Raw genomic sequence first — 11,824 nt, 5'->3', positions numbered from 1 at the left:
TTTATTAAACCAATGGATAGTTTTTTAAACTGCTGCACTAGAAAACAGCAATAATAGTGAATTTAAGGGCCAGGAGGGAGAAATTAAAAGTTACTTCATAAAAATGGCCTCTTAAAGCAACAACTACCAAAAAATGCCAACAGCAATAACATCAGGAAAAGAGGCTTCCTCTAGCTCCTCCAAAAATCATTCTCTACTTGTGCATATTATTTCTCAGTTCTTTCCAAATCTGTCAGCATCTTGTCTGGTCCTATTCAAAGTATTGTGTTCAGAGAAATCTGTGCTCACTGTATTCCTTCTGCTACTGGTATTTTCTTCTGTTTTGGCCACTTTTTTACCTAAGGCCACCTTAGCTATTTCAAAATGTTTGTTAACTGACAAATTAGAAAGTGTATCAGCATTCTTAGAGCTATCACCTTATTGCATTCCTTAGTATTGGCATTATCCAAAAATGCTACTCCCAAGTTATCCGTATTGTAGATTTTAAACTTAATAGTAACTAGACAACTCAGTGCAAAATGTAACTGCCATTAAATGTAAAATTTACAAGTAGCAGTAAAGTCTTAATGGAATTAATCAAACTTCAGTTTCCATCAAAGATTTACAGCAGGTTTGCTGTTGCATGGGGCTTTTTTTTTTTTAACCTTATCAAAACGTATATTTTATTATAAGATATATCCCAGAATTCAACTCTCACTTGATACACAGGGATTTGCTGCTGGGCAGCACAGCTAAACCATGTTTTTTTCTACATGGAAAGATGAGCAAAAATATGAATATGCTTACTTGAGCCCTTATGCTTGAGGTTGAATTAATTTCCATCAGTTGTCTAATACAGTGGTTCTCAAAGCCGGTCCGCTGCTTGTTCAGGGAAAGCCCCTGGCGGGCCGGGCTGGTTTGTTTACCTGCCTCGTCCACAGGTTCGGCCGATCACTGCTCCCCCTGGCTGCAGTTCACCGCTCCAGGCCAGTGGGGGTGGCGGGAAGCGGCAGCCAGCATATCCCTTGGTCCGCGCCACTTTCCGCAGCCCCCACTGGCCAGGGGCTTTCCCTGAACAAGTGGCAGACCGGCTTTGAGAACCACTGGTCTAATACTTTTCACTTTATATATAGCTCCTCTGATTGAAGGAGCTCAAAGTTCTTTACAAAGGGTTTGATGCTCACATTACAAATGGCAGGGGGAGGAGGACCTGTGGCACAGGCAGGACTGGTCATACAGAGTGAGTACCAGTCAAGAATTGAACCTTAGCTCTCCTACTTGCCAGTCCTCTGCTCTAACAACTAGACTTGCCGCCTTCCTGAGGAGTTGGTGCTTCCTGTTGCTTTAAAAAATGTGTGCTAGTTTTGTTAACAAAATGTCATGCAGCAAATCTATCCCAGTAGTCTTCCTAGCTGCCAGCGAGTGGAGATGTATGGCATCCCTGGGATAAAATTAATAATGGAGAATAATAAACTCCTGATGACTGAGCTTATGAAAACAGGGCCAGACACTGCAATGTTCTCTTGAGTTCTTGGAGGGAAGTGTTCAGGATATTTTCACTATCTGTCTAGTATGGTTAAATCATGTTCTGTGTGGTGGGTGCATATTGTTTTTTAAGGCAATTACCATTCAGTATCCAAATGTGAATTGATTCTGCAATCCTCTTCAGGGAGTTTCCTTTTTTTTAAACCCCTTACACTTTCTCCATAAGCTAAGAGATGAATGGTGACCACTCTGATCAGCTGTTTTGATCTTTTCCAGTGCACATAAGAACATAAGATTGACCACGTAGCCCAGTATCCTGTTTTCCAACAGTGGCCAGTGCCAGACGCTTCAGAGTGAACAGACAGAGCAATTTGTCAAGTGAACCATCCCCCATTATCCAGTTCCAGCTTCATGTAGAAGTTTAGGGATACTCAAAGCATGGGGTTGCATCCGTGACCATCTTGGCTAATAGTTATCGATGGACCTTTCTTCCATGAACTTATCTAATTCTTTTTTGAACACAGTTATACTTTTGGCTTTCACAGCATCCCCTGACAATGAGTTCCACAAGATTAACTGTGTCTTGTGTGAAGAACTATTTCCTTATGTTAGTTTTAAACCTCCCATCTATTAATTTCATTGGGTGCCCTGGCTTGTGTTTTGTTCAATTTCTCCATACCATTCATGATTTTATAGACCTCTGTAATCCTCCCCGCCCCATCATTTTTTTCCTAGCTGAGTAGTCCCATTCTTTTTAATCTGTCTTCATATGGAATCTGTTCCATACCCTTAATCATTTTAATTGCCCTTTTCTGTACTTTTTCCAGTTCTAATACACCTTTTTTGAGATGGGGTGATCAGAACTGCATGCAGTATTCCAGGTGTGGCCTACCAATGATTTATAATAACGGTAATGTGCTATTTTCTATCGTCTTATCTATCCCTTTCCTAGTGGTTCCTAACATTGTTAGCTTTTTTGACTGGAGAACTATCCATGATGACTCCAAGATCTCTTTCTTGTGTGGTAACAGCTAATTTAGATCCCATCATTTTGCACATACAGTTGGGATTATGTTTTCCAATGTGCGTTACTTTGTATTTATCAACATTTAATTTCATCTGCCATTTTGTCGCTCAGTCACCCAGCCTTGGGGAGATCTCTTTGTAACTCTTTGCAGTTTGCTTTGGACTTAACTATCCTAAGTAATTTTGTGTCACCTATAAACTTTCCACCTGTTTACCCCTTTTTCCAGATCATCTATGAATATGTTGAACAGAACTGGTCCTAGCGTGGATCTTTGGGGAAACCCTGCTATTTAGCTCACTCCACTGTGAAAACTATTTATTCCTACCTTTTGTTTCCTGTCTTTTAACCAGTTACTGATCCATGAGAGGACTGGTTCCCTCTTATATCCTGACACCTTACTTTGCTTAAGAGCCTTTGGTAAAGACTGGAAGGTAAATAATTTGGCTTTGCATACACAGACCTTGTCTACACTACAGTTTACTTTAGTATAACTTGTGTCATGCCCGGGTATGAATCCACACCTCTGAGCAACAAAAGTTTATACTGACCAAAGCGCCGGTGTAGATAGCACTATGTCAGCGGCAGAGCTTCTCCTGCCGACAAAGCTACCGCCTCTCACAGAGGCAGGAGCAATTAAGCTGACGGAAGAACTCTCTCCCGTTGACTTAGAGCATCTCCACCACAAGCACTACATTGGTGCAACTGTGCTGCTGTAAGTGCTGTAGTGTAGATGTCGGCTGAGTCAACCCTTAATTTTAGTGTTCAAGTTTACCAGTGGTTGTCTCCTTGGATCCCTCTGCAATATTGAAAAGCATACTGCAAAGATACACTAGATTCTTCTCCTCTGTTAGCCTCTTCCTCATTTTTATTATGGTGGTGTTGGTAACAACTCCATAACTGAATGTTGCATTGAGATTTCCAAGTAAAACAGGGCTAAAATCCCTGTTTTATACCTTAATGATAGAATACAGTCTTCTATGGTGCCACATTAACTCTTCATGAGACAATTAGATTTTCTGTAACTCTTTCAATAAACCTGCTTCCTCAGAGACTGGATGGCTTCTCCGGAACTGGTCTAGTCTGTCAGTTCAGAAGTGTACTTGAAATCTTCCATGAAATACTTTTCATGATTCCTAAACCAACAAACAGCCTTTCCTGAAGTAGTGTTAAAGCTGGCAGGAGATGGAATGAAGACTTCTTAATTTATACAGCTGTGCTTTTTTTGGGTTCTCTAAACACACCCTTTCCAAAACTCCAACCCATTATTTATTATACTTGTGAGGCTCAGCTGTAGCAGCAAGATTGAATTCCAGAGGGAGGACCTGTCATTTCAGATACCCTTCCCCAGCTCCTGTGAGCTCTCTCCTTGAGACAGCCAACAAGATTCTGCCAACAATAAATGTAATGAGATGGAGAGAGTGAGACTATTTCTGAGGTAACCGGGACCCTGGTCACTTAGAGCTTTACAGATGTAGAAACTAATATAGTGAATTTCACATGACAGTGAACTGGAAGCTAGTGCAGTGTAATATGCTTTCACCTGTCTGCCCTCCTTAGAAATGAGGAAAGTTTCATTGTGCATTAGTTAGCCAATAGGATGATTGTGGGCTTAAATTGAAAATTGCCTATATGAATCCCCATTCTTGGCAGTGAGTGTTCTGGTGAACGTCACCCAAGAATAGGGATCCATACAAGCAATCATCTAAAAGAACTAGAGCAGCTAGTGAAGAAACCTTTGTTTTTTTCCTTTTGCCAGCTGTATTATAGCCTTTGTATGACAAAAATATTGCTTGTAATATTAAACTGTAACACTTAGTCTTTATTAGGATTTTCTTCTAAAGGAATGTGTGGAAGTTGCTTGGTTAGGAAATACATTGTAGACAATATCTCTGTGCTCATGAACACTAATCAGAATGTTTACAATCCTCCCTTTTCTATTTTCTACTGAATAGACACACAAATTCATGTGGGGGACCCTTACATTACCACAGAAAGTTGCACAAAGAATCCATTCTGTAAAGATCAAGGAGTACTGACTCCCAAGTGAATAAATGAAGCAGGTGGCAAACTGCCACAATATTAATGTGTCCAATAGCTTTAGGATTATGCTTGAAGACTGTGGAAATGCATCAGAGCAAATTCCCTTGTTGATTAGACTCCTGAAAGAGATTCAAGATATGCAGGTGTTTAACATATCCAGAAACTCACATTTAAAAGGAGGCAGAGTAAAAAAATGTATTTAGGCACTGAGATGGAAGATGCATTTCCTGGCACCGATCACACGCTCAACCAACAGCCAAATTATTTCTCCATTCTCTAGAATTCTATGGAAGGGCAAAGACGAATCAAAAAAGATGCTAGATGACTCCTTGGCAAATGCGGATGTCATAATATATTGCTGCTTTGTGATACAGATATATCACTGGTAACCATGAAGCTTCATTCTAATTTTATTCCAGAAGCAAAGTGAATGTGCAGATCTATAGAGCTGTCTTGAGCCTTATGGTTTTATCAATGCTTCTTAAAGAGTGCTTGGGTTTTCTACTCTTGCAACATTTTTAAGGAGAATATAACATGACTTAGTCATATTCTAATTGAATTATGGCAAACTAGTTTTTTTGTATTTAAAAAAACTCTGTTCGGAAGAGCAGATGTGCTGCTGAATTCCTAGGTGCAGGCCTGTTCAATATGGGTTTAGTAAATGCGACATAATTTCCCTCTTTACCTAAGAACTGCTGTTTTCTCCAGCTTTTCTTTGTTGGGAATAGACTCATGGTTCGGCATTGGGGTGGGAAGAGTTAGTGAAGGCAAAAATTCTCTGCAGCAATATTCTACACCATCCTTACCACAGGACTACCCAGCTACAACGCTAGCAGGAGGAAGAAGTGAGACCCACAGCATTTCTCTTTATATGGAATTGCCCACAGTATTTCAAAGTGAGATTTTTCTAGTGGATAAGCTCCTCTAACTGCGTTGTATAATTTTGTTAAAAGAATGGAAGCAGTCCACCACAGTAAGATGAACACACTTGCATGAGTCCTCCACTAGGATGGCAACTACTGCAAATCTATATAAATGGTTGTGATGCACAGACTAAAAATGTAACTGTGTTGTGGTTGATAGTGTTGAAAGATAACATCCACTTTTTGAGGAACACTGAGAACTTTAGAGAATTTTAAAAGTACAGTGACCTCCACACACTAAGGTTCCCTAAACTACAAGGAAGATGCTGAGAATGTGGTAGAGTTTCCTCTGTGAGCAAGATCAGGCAAGGAGTAGAACTGTGCTTCCTTGCCCCAGCAGGAGGAAAGCTCTGACACTCCAGAAGGGGACCAGGCAAAAGATACCCATTGCTGCTCTCAAACTCCTCCCCTTGTCAGTAGAAAAAAAGAGGTCTTGGCTCCTGTGTCAGAAGGAATCTACATGTGCAGTGAACGAAAGAGAGACTTGGCACTGTGTGTATCCAGTGCCTACAGTGGGAAACTGAAAAGCCTAACACCTACATTTACTTCTTCCATTTGAAAACAAACAAAAACATCACATTTTCCATATATTTACAGATCATAAACATCTAATATAAACTTTTTTTAGATCTGCAATATTGCTTCATTAAGTAATTATTTCTTACGCACTGTACAATTACTTACTGCACTAAATAATGTCATTTGCCAGGAAAAAAATGAGTATCAAAGGAAAAAAGCTTACACAGTATTCTGGATATTTCCAAAGTGCCTGTCCAATAATGGGAGAACCAGCTAGCACTTTTCAGTCAATCAAAAAACACAGATTCTACCAACTCCAAAATAAGATTTACCAGTTAAGTAGAAAGAGTGTACAAAACACTTGAATATGGGATTATTCGCCTTTTGAACAGAACCTCAGTTAGCTAGGGCTCTGCTGTAAACATTTAATATTTACTGTGCTATATGAAAGCGAGGCTGCAATTCTACAGTTAAGATTGTACTTATCTTTCCATTGAAAACTTAATTACAAATCCGCCTACTTTAAGACATGCACGCATGAAAAAGAATTTTGTTAAAGGTTTGGTTTCTAGCCAAAGGGGAATTTCTGGCAAAGTTGGAGAATTGGACAAGAAGTTTTTGTGATATGAAACTCTGAAAAATGAGGACTTCAGTTTTTTGAATAGTCTTCTAATTTTAGTTTTCTAAATCCCAAACTCAAAAAGTCTCAAGGTGATTATTCTTCTAATTTTCAGAAGCCTTGATTACCACTAATTCATAGGATTATATCTGCTTCAGTCTGGGGCTAGCATTAGGAATTTTTTCCTACAGGCCTCTGGACACCTTGTGAAGTTTGCCATTGATCTGCAAAGATTGTAAGAGGTCTGGCTATATAGGAGGCTGTAGGCTCTGCCAGCCAAATCATTCAAGTTCAGGAAAGTTAAAAACTCCACTGGCATGTCCTGTTGTGGTGCACATTTCACCTAGAATAATTAAATTATAGCAACAGAGACTTGCAGAACATATGAACTACTTACAGTTTTCCACCATCAGCAGGGGTGAAAGTAACTTAAAGGACTTGCCGGTACTCCAGAGTCCTGCAGAGGGAGAGGGACCTCAATGAGAAGAGGCATGGCCTCTATCAGAAGAGGTGAGGCCTTTAAATCCCAGGGCTTTTAAATCAGGATTTAAAGGGCTCAGGGATTCAGCTGAAGCTAGGGGCTGGGCCCTTTAAATCACCCCCCCCCCCGAGGCAGCTGGGAGCCCTGGGGTTTGGGCAGGGGTGAAAGTAATTTAAATTTCTTACCCATATGGTCCAATCGCAAGCAACCCACCTCTCCTACGTACTTCATGGATCCCTCCCATCGCATGACATAGATAGAGAAAATAAAGCTACTATTACTACTACCAGTAGTGTCTGTAATAAAACTTTACTATTGGAATAAGCCTGAAAAAGTGAAAACTCACTGTCACAATTTTCTCTGTCTCTTCCCTCCTCCTCCAGCCAGGCTGTAGACACTAGGTTCCATGCTTTCTCCCTGCCTGGCACTGAGCTGCAGCTGCAGGGGCTTCTCTCTAGCTTGCAGCAGGGAGACTGGCTGAGGGAGGGAGAAGCCTGCCTCCTGCATAAGAACAGTTTAAACTCAGCTGTTCCCTGCGCGGTTCAGTAACATTTCAAAGAGGATCTGCAAGCAGTTTGGATATCACAACCATGATCCTCGGCTGGGGAGGGAATGGGATAGATTTGAGCTTGGAAATGGTTCCTGATTTTGATTGTGTTTTTTGTGTATAGGAGATCCCCCTCATCCTGGGTGCAGAAAAGAACTGCCTCTGGCATGGACACACCCCCAACAACTGGAAGTGAAATTAACAAAGATGCCAGAAACCGCTTCTAACCCTGGGGCTGAACTGCACAGGGAACAGCTGAGTTTAAACTCTTCTTGTGCAGGCAGCAGCAGCAGGCATCTCAGCAAGTGTCCCTACTGCAAGCTAGAGCCTAGAGGAGAACCCCTGCTGGGTTGGGGGAGGAATGCAGAGCCTTGTCTGCAGCCTGGCTGGAGGGGGAGAGAGGAGACAAGAAACCAATGTGACAGTGAGTTTTCCCCTTCCACTTGCTTTTATTAGCTCAGGATTTAAGCTGTGCAGCCAAATGCTTGTATTTGTTGTGTATATTAGTACTGGAGCAAGATCCCCTCATCCCTGGGGGCAGACAAGGACTGCCCCTGCCATGGTCAAACACACCCTCCCCACTCCTCCCAGCTACTGTGAGTGAAATTAACAAGGATGCCAGAAACCACTCCCAACACCCAGGGCTGAACCACTCAGGGAACAGCTGAGTTTAAACTATTCTGGGGGGGGGGCAGGCTTCTCCCCCCTCAACCAGTCTCCTTTTCTTACTAGTCCTCCGTATCTGCCCCTACCTGCTTACTTTCACCTCTGACCATCAGTGAGCCAGTTCATACCATCCTGCACGTACATGCAAGATAGGGCCCTCTGGGAGAGAAAAATCTATGAGAGGTTCACTTCGTGGAGACTCTCCTATCTCTCCAGTTCTCCACCAGTGATATCCCTTCCCTCTTTGAAAAAGGCTGCAAGACCCACTCCCAAACCTACCTGATCCTTGTAGCAGACCACCCAGAATCCTTCATCTAGACCCCAGATCACAAGGGAGGCCGCGGGTAGGAAGAGGGCCTCAGATGCAGCCAGAAAGACCTACTCCCTCTAGAACCTGGCTCTCATGAGAGTAAGGAAAAGGGGATCACACCTCTGTAGACGGGAGGGGAATAAGAGGCCGGATGATAGCCTGGTACTCCTGTCTCCTCTCTAGTGTCGCACCCCTTCCCTCCTCATCACATCACCCCTCCTCTCCCAGCGAGCATTTTCTTTTCCAACCGAGTTTCAGCGCCCTCTGACCATTCCGCGGCAGTCCCGCCGCCTGTCCCGAAATAAACGCGCCCCTTTGACAGAGGCAGATGGCAGCAGCAAGACAGGTGCCGCCTTGTGTTGTGCCAGTTTGCAGCCTGGCCGCACAGCGCCGGGGGGCTCAGATGCGGTGACCGCCACACAAGCGCGGGGCAGCCCTACAGGTAGTTGTGCCGCGAGTTAGCACCTCTCCCCCGGCACACGCTGAGCGGCGGAGCCATTTGGCCTCAAGTCCGCCCGGCGCGCCCCGAGCCGGAGAAGCAGCTTGGCCGATCACGTTTTAGCGAACCCCGAACCCCCTGGCAAGGGGCTGGGGCTGCGGGTCCGGTGCAGGGACCCTGCTTTGATCGCTGCCTTTGCGCTCAAACCCATCGCCTTTAAGGGCTTGTCTACATCACAAAGTTGCAGCGCTGGTGAGGGGGTTACAGCGCTGCAACTTAGGAGGTGTACACATCTGCAGGGCATCACCAGCGCTTCAACTCCCTGTTTGCAGCGCTGGCCGTACTCCCGTTTTGTCTCGGGTGTAGAGGATCCAGCGCTGGTGATCCAGCGCTGGTAATCAAGTGTAGACACTTACCAGCGCTTTTCTTGACCTCCGTGGAATAAGCAGGTATCCCAGCATACCTGAGGAAGCCTCTGGTAATCAAGCTGGTCTCCTTCCCCGGTTTGCTCTCGCGTTCCCCGAACCGCGAGCAAGCAGGTCTCCTTCCCTGCGGTTTGCAGGATGGTTCGGGGAACGCGAGAGCAAACCGCGGCGAAGCTGGTCTCCTTCCCCGGTTTGCTCTCGCGTTCCCCGAACCCCTGTGCAAGCAGGTCTCCTTCCCTGCGGTTTGCAGGGGGGTTCGGGGAACGCGAGAGCAAACCGCGGCAAAGCTGGTCTCCTTCCCCGGTTTGCTCTCACGTTCCCCGAACCTCCGTGCAAGCAGGTCTCCTTCCCTGCGGTTTGAAGGGGGGTTCGGGGAACGCGAGAGCAAACTGCGGCAAAGCTGGTCTCCTTCCCCGGTTTGCTCTCGCGTTCCCCGAACAAGCAGGTCTCCTTCCCTGCGGTTTGCAGGGGGGTTCGGGGAATGCAAGAGCAAACCGCGGCGAAGCTGGTCTCCTTCCCCGGTTTGCTCTCGCGTTCCCCGAACCCCCCTTGAAGCCGCCCAACAGCGCTGCAGTATGGCCACATCTAACACCACTTGCAGCGCTGGTTGCTGTAAGTGTGGCCACTCTGCAGCGCTGGCCCTATACAGCTGTACTAATACAGCTGTAACAACCAGCGCTGCAAAATTTTAGATGTAGACATACCCTAAGACAAGTTACTTTATCGCGGCCCCCTCGGGCCCCCCACACTCCCGGGCACAGGTGTCAGCGCGCGGGCAGCAGCCACGCTCCCAACAGAAAGCGGGGCTGGGACTCGCTCTGAGCCACCCCCCAGCCCGACTTCCGTGCGCAGCTGGCACCGTGTCCAGAGAAAAGCCCGACGGGCTGGACGCGGGCAGAGCGCCAGGCGCTCCACCCTCCGACATCCAACCCCTGCCGTCCCGGCCTCTACTTCAAGCGACGGAACTACAATTCCCAGCATGCCCCACGCGGGCATGTACCACCCACTGGGAGGAGACAACTGCCTCCAGCAGTGCGCAAGCGCACTGTCGTCTCCCCGTCGCGTACTCACCGACAATACGCATACGCGCCCCCCCGAGTTTACGAGGCGCCTGCGCAGCTCCCTCCCGCCGCTTACGGCGGCCTTTGCTATGCGCATGCGCACTTTCCTCCTACCGCTGCCGGGGGCTGACGGAGGGAAAGCTGGCGGCGGCGGCGCATGCGCGTTGGCAGGCTCGCTGTATTCACGAATCCGTACCCGTCCTTGTAAACGGGCGGCGGAGGCGGAATGGGGCGCGAGGCGGCGTGCGCGTGAGGCCGAGGCAGCGCTGAGCCGCCCTGCAGGCAAGCGGAAACCTGGGGTCAGTGCTGGGGTCGCGCGCGTGGGGGTCCCCGCCCCCGTTTCCCAGAGTGGGGTGACGGGGGGAGTGACTTCCGGGCAGGGGTTAGAGTGCGGCCCCCGGGGCAGGGGCAGTGCCAGGGGTTCCCCCCAGGGACCCTCTTCCTTCCCCACCCCCAGCGCCCCGGGCAGCGCCTGGGACCCTCCCCCACCCAGCGCCCTCCCTGAAGAGGCGTTCACACCGGGGACCTCGAGGCTGCTGCTGCCCGTGGTGTCTCCAGGGCAGGGGTGTGGCAGAGACCTACATCCCAGTAACCCCTCACACTGACAGGAGCTCTGTGTGTGCCAGTATCTCCCTTTACCTCAGCCCGCTGCCCTCAGGGGCTTTTGGGCGGGCACCTAGCTTTTGCACCTGCTTTCCTTTCCCAGGGTGAGCATCGCACCTCCCAGTGACGGATACCAAGCTCCCTGCACCCCACGCACTCCCAGATGGTTGTATGCTGTGAAACACACATGATATTCTGTGCTGCATATATAGCACCAATGGGGAAGACTGTGGTGCTACATGTTACTGTCCTGTCTTTTTCATCCACTTCCCCTTGATTGCCTTGAAGTGGAAATCACTCTTAAACAAAACTGCTATCACGCTCTTCATATTGTATATGGTGTGTTTGGAAAGTACCTAGTATGCCCTACACAATACCAGCAACTAATAGTAATTTGTTGTTACAGCTGTGCATGGTTTCTATGTAAGTAAAAAGGTAGACCCTGTCCCAAAGTGTTTGTTATCCATTAAAGCAAAATGCAATGAAAGGGGTAACAGAACACAGGGGAATGTGCATTAGGTCAGAGAACATCTTGTTCTGGAAACACTGAGGTTTGTGGTCATTCTGAGGAGTTCCACAGTCCTGGGTAATTTGCTTAGAAAGCTCTTCCTCCTGCACAAATAAACCTTTTTTTTTTTTTTTTTTTTGAGATTGACAGATTCCATTGTTGCAGTGGAACAAAGTGGACCTGCTCACATAG

At 46.5% G+C, this 11,824-nt stretch overlaps 1 protein-coding gene across 3 annotated transcripts in view; it reads left to right on the top strand.

The window, feature by feature from the left end:
• The first annotated feature begins 10,647 nt into the window (after positions 1–10,647).
• RALBP1 (ralA binding protein 1) overlaps positions 10,648–11,824 on the top strand; it is a 57,954-nt gene continuing 56,777 nt past the window's right edge. For 2 of the 3 annotated variants that reach the window (XM_030552764.1, XM_030552760.1), the window contains exon 1: positions 10,648–10,820. The gene's annotated coding sequence lies outside the window, so the exon portion shown is untranslated. The remainder of the gene's footprint in view (positions 10,821–11,824) is intronic. The other variant, XM_030552763.1, reaches the window with a different exon arrangement.

The sequence above is a fragment of the Gopherus evgoodei genome, chromosome 2 (genome assembly GCF_007399415.2).
Source record: "Gopherus evgoodei ecotype Sinaloan lineage chromosome 2, rGopEvg1_v1.p, whole genome shotgun sequence".
NCBI classification, from domain to species: Eukaryota; Metazoa; Chordata; order Testudines; family Testudinidae; genus Gopherus; species Gopherus evgoodei.
The sequence above is the reverse complement of the archived record's forward strand: the minus strand, read 5'-3'. Positions and strand labels throughout refer to the sequence as shown.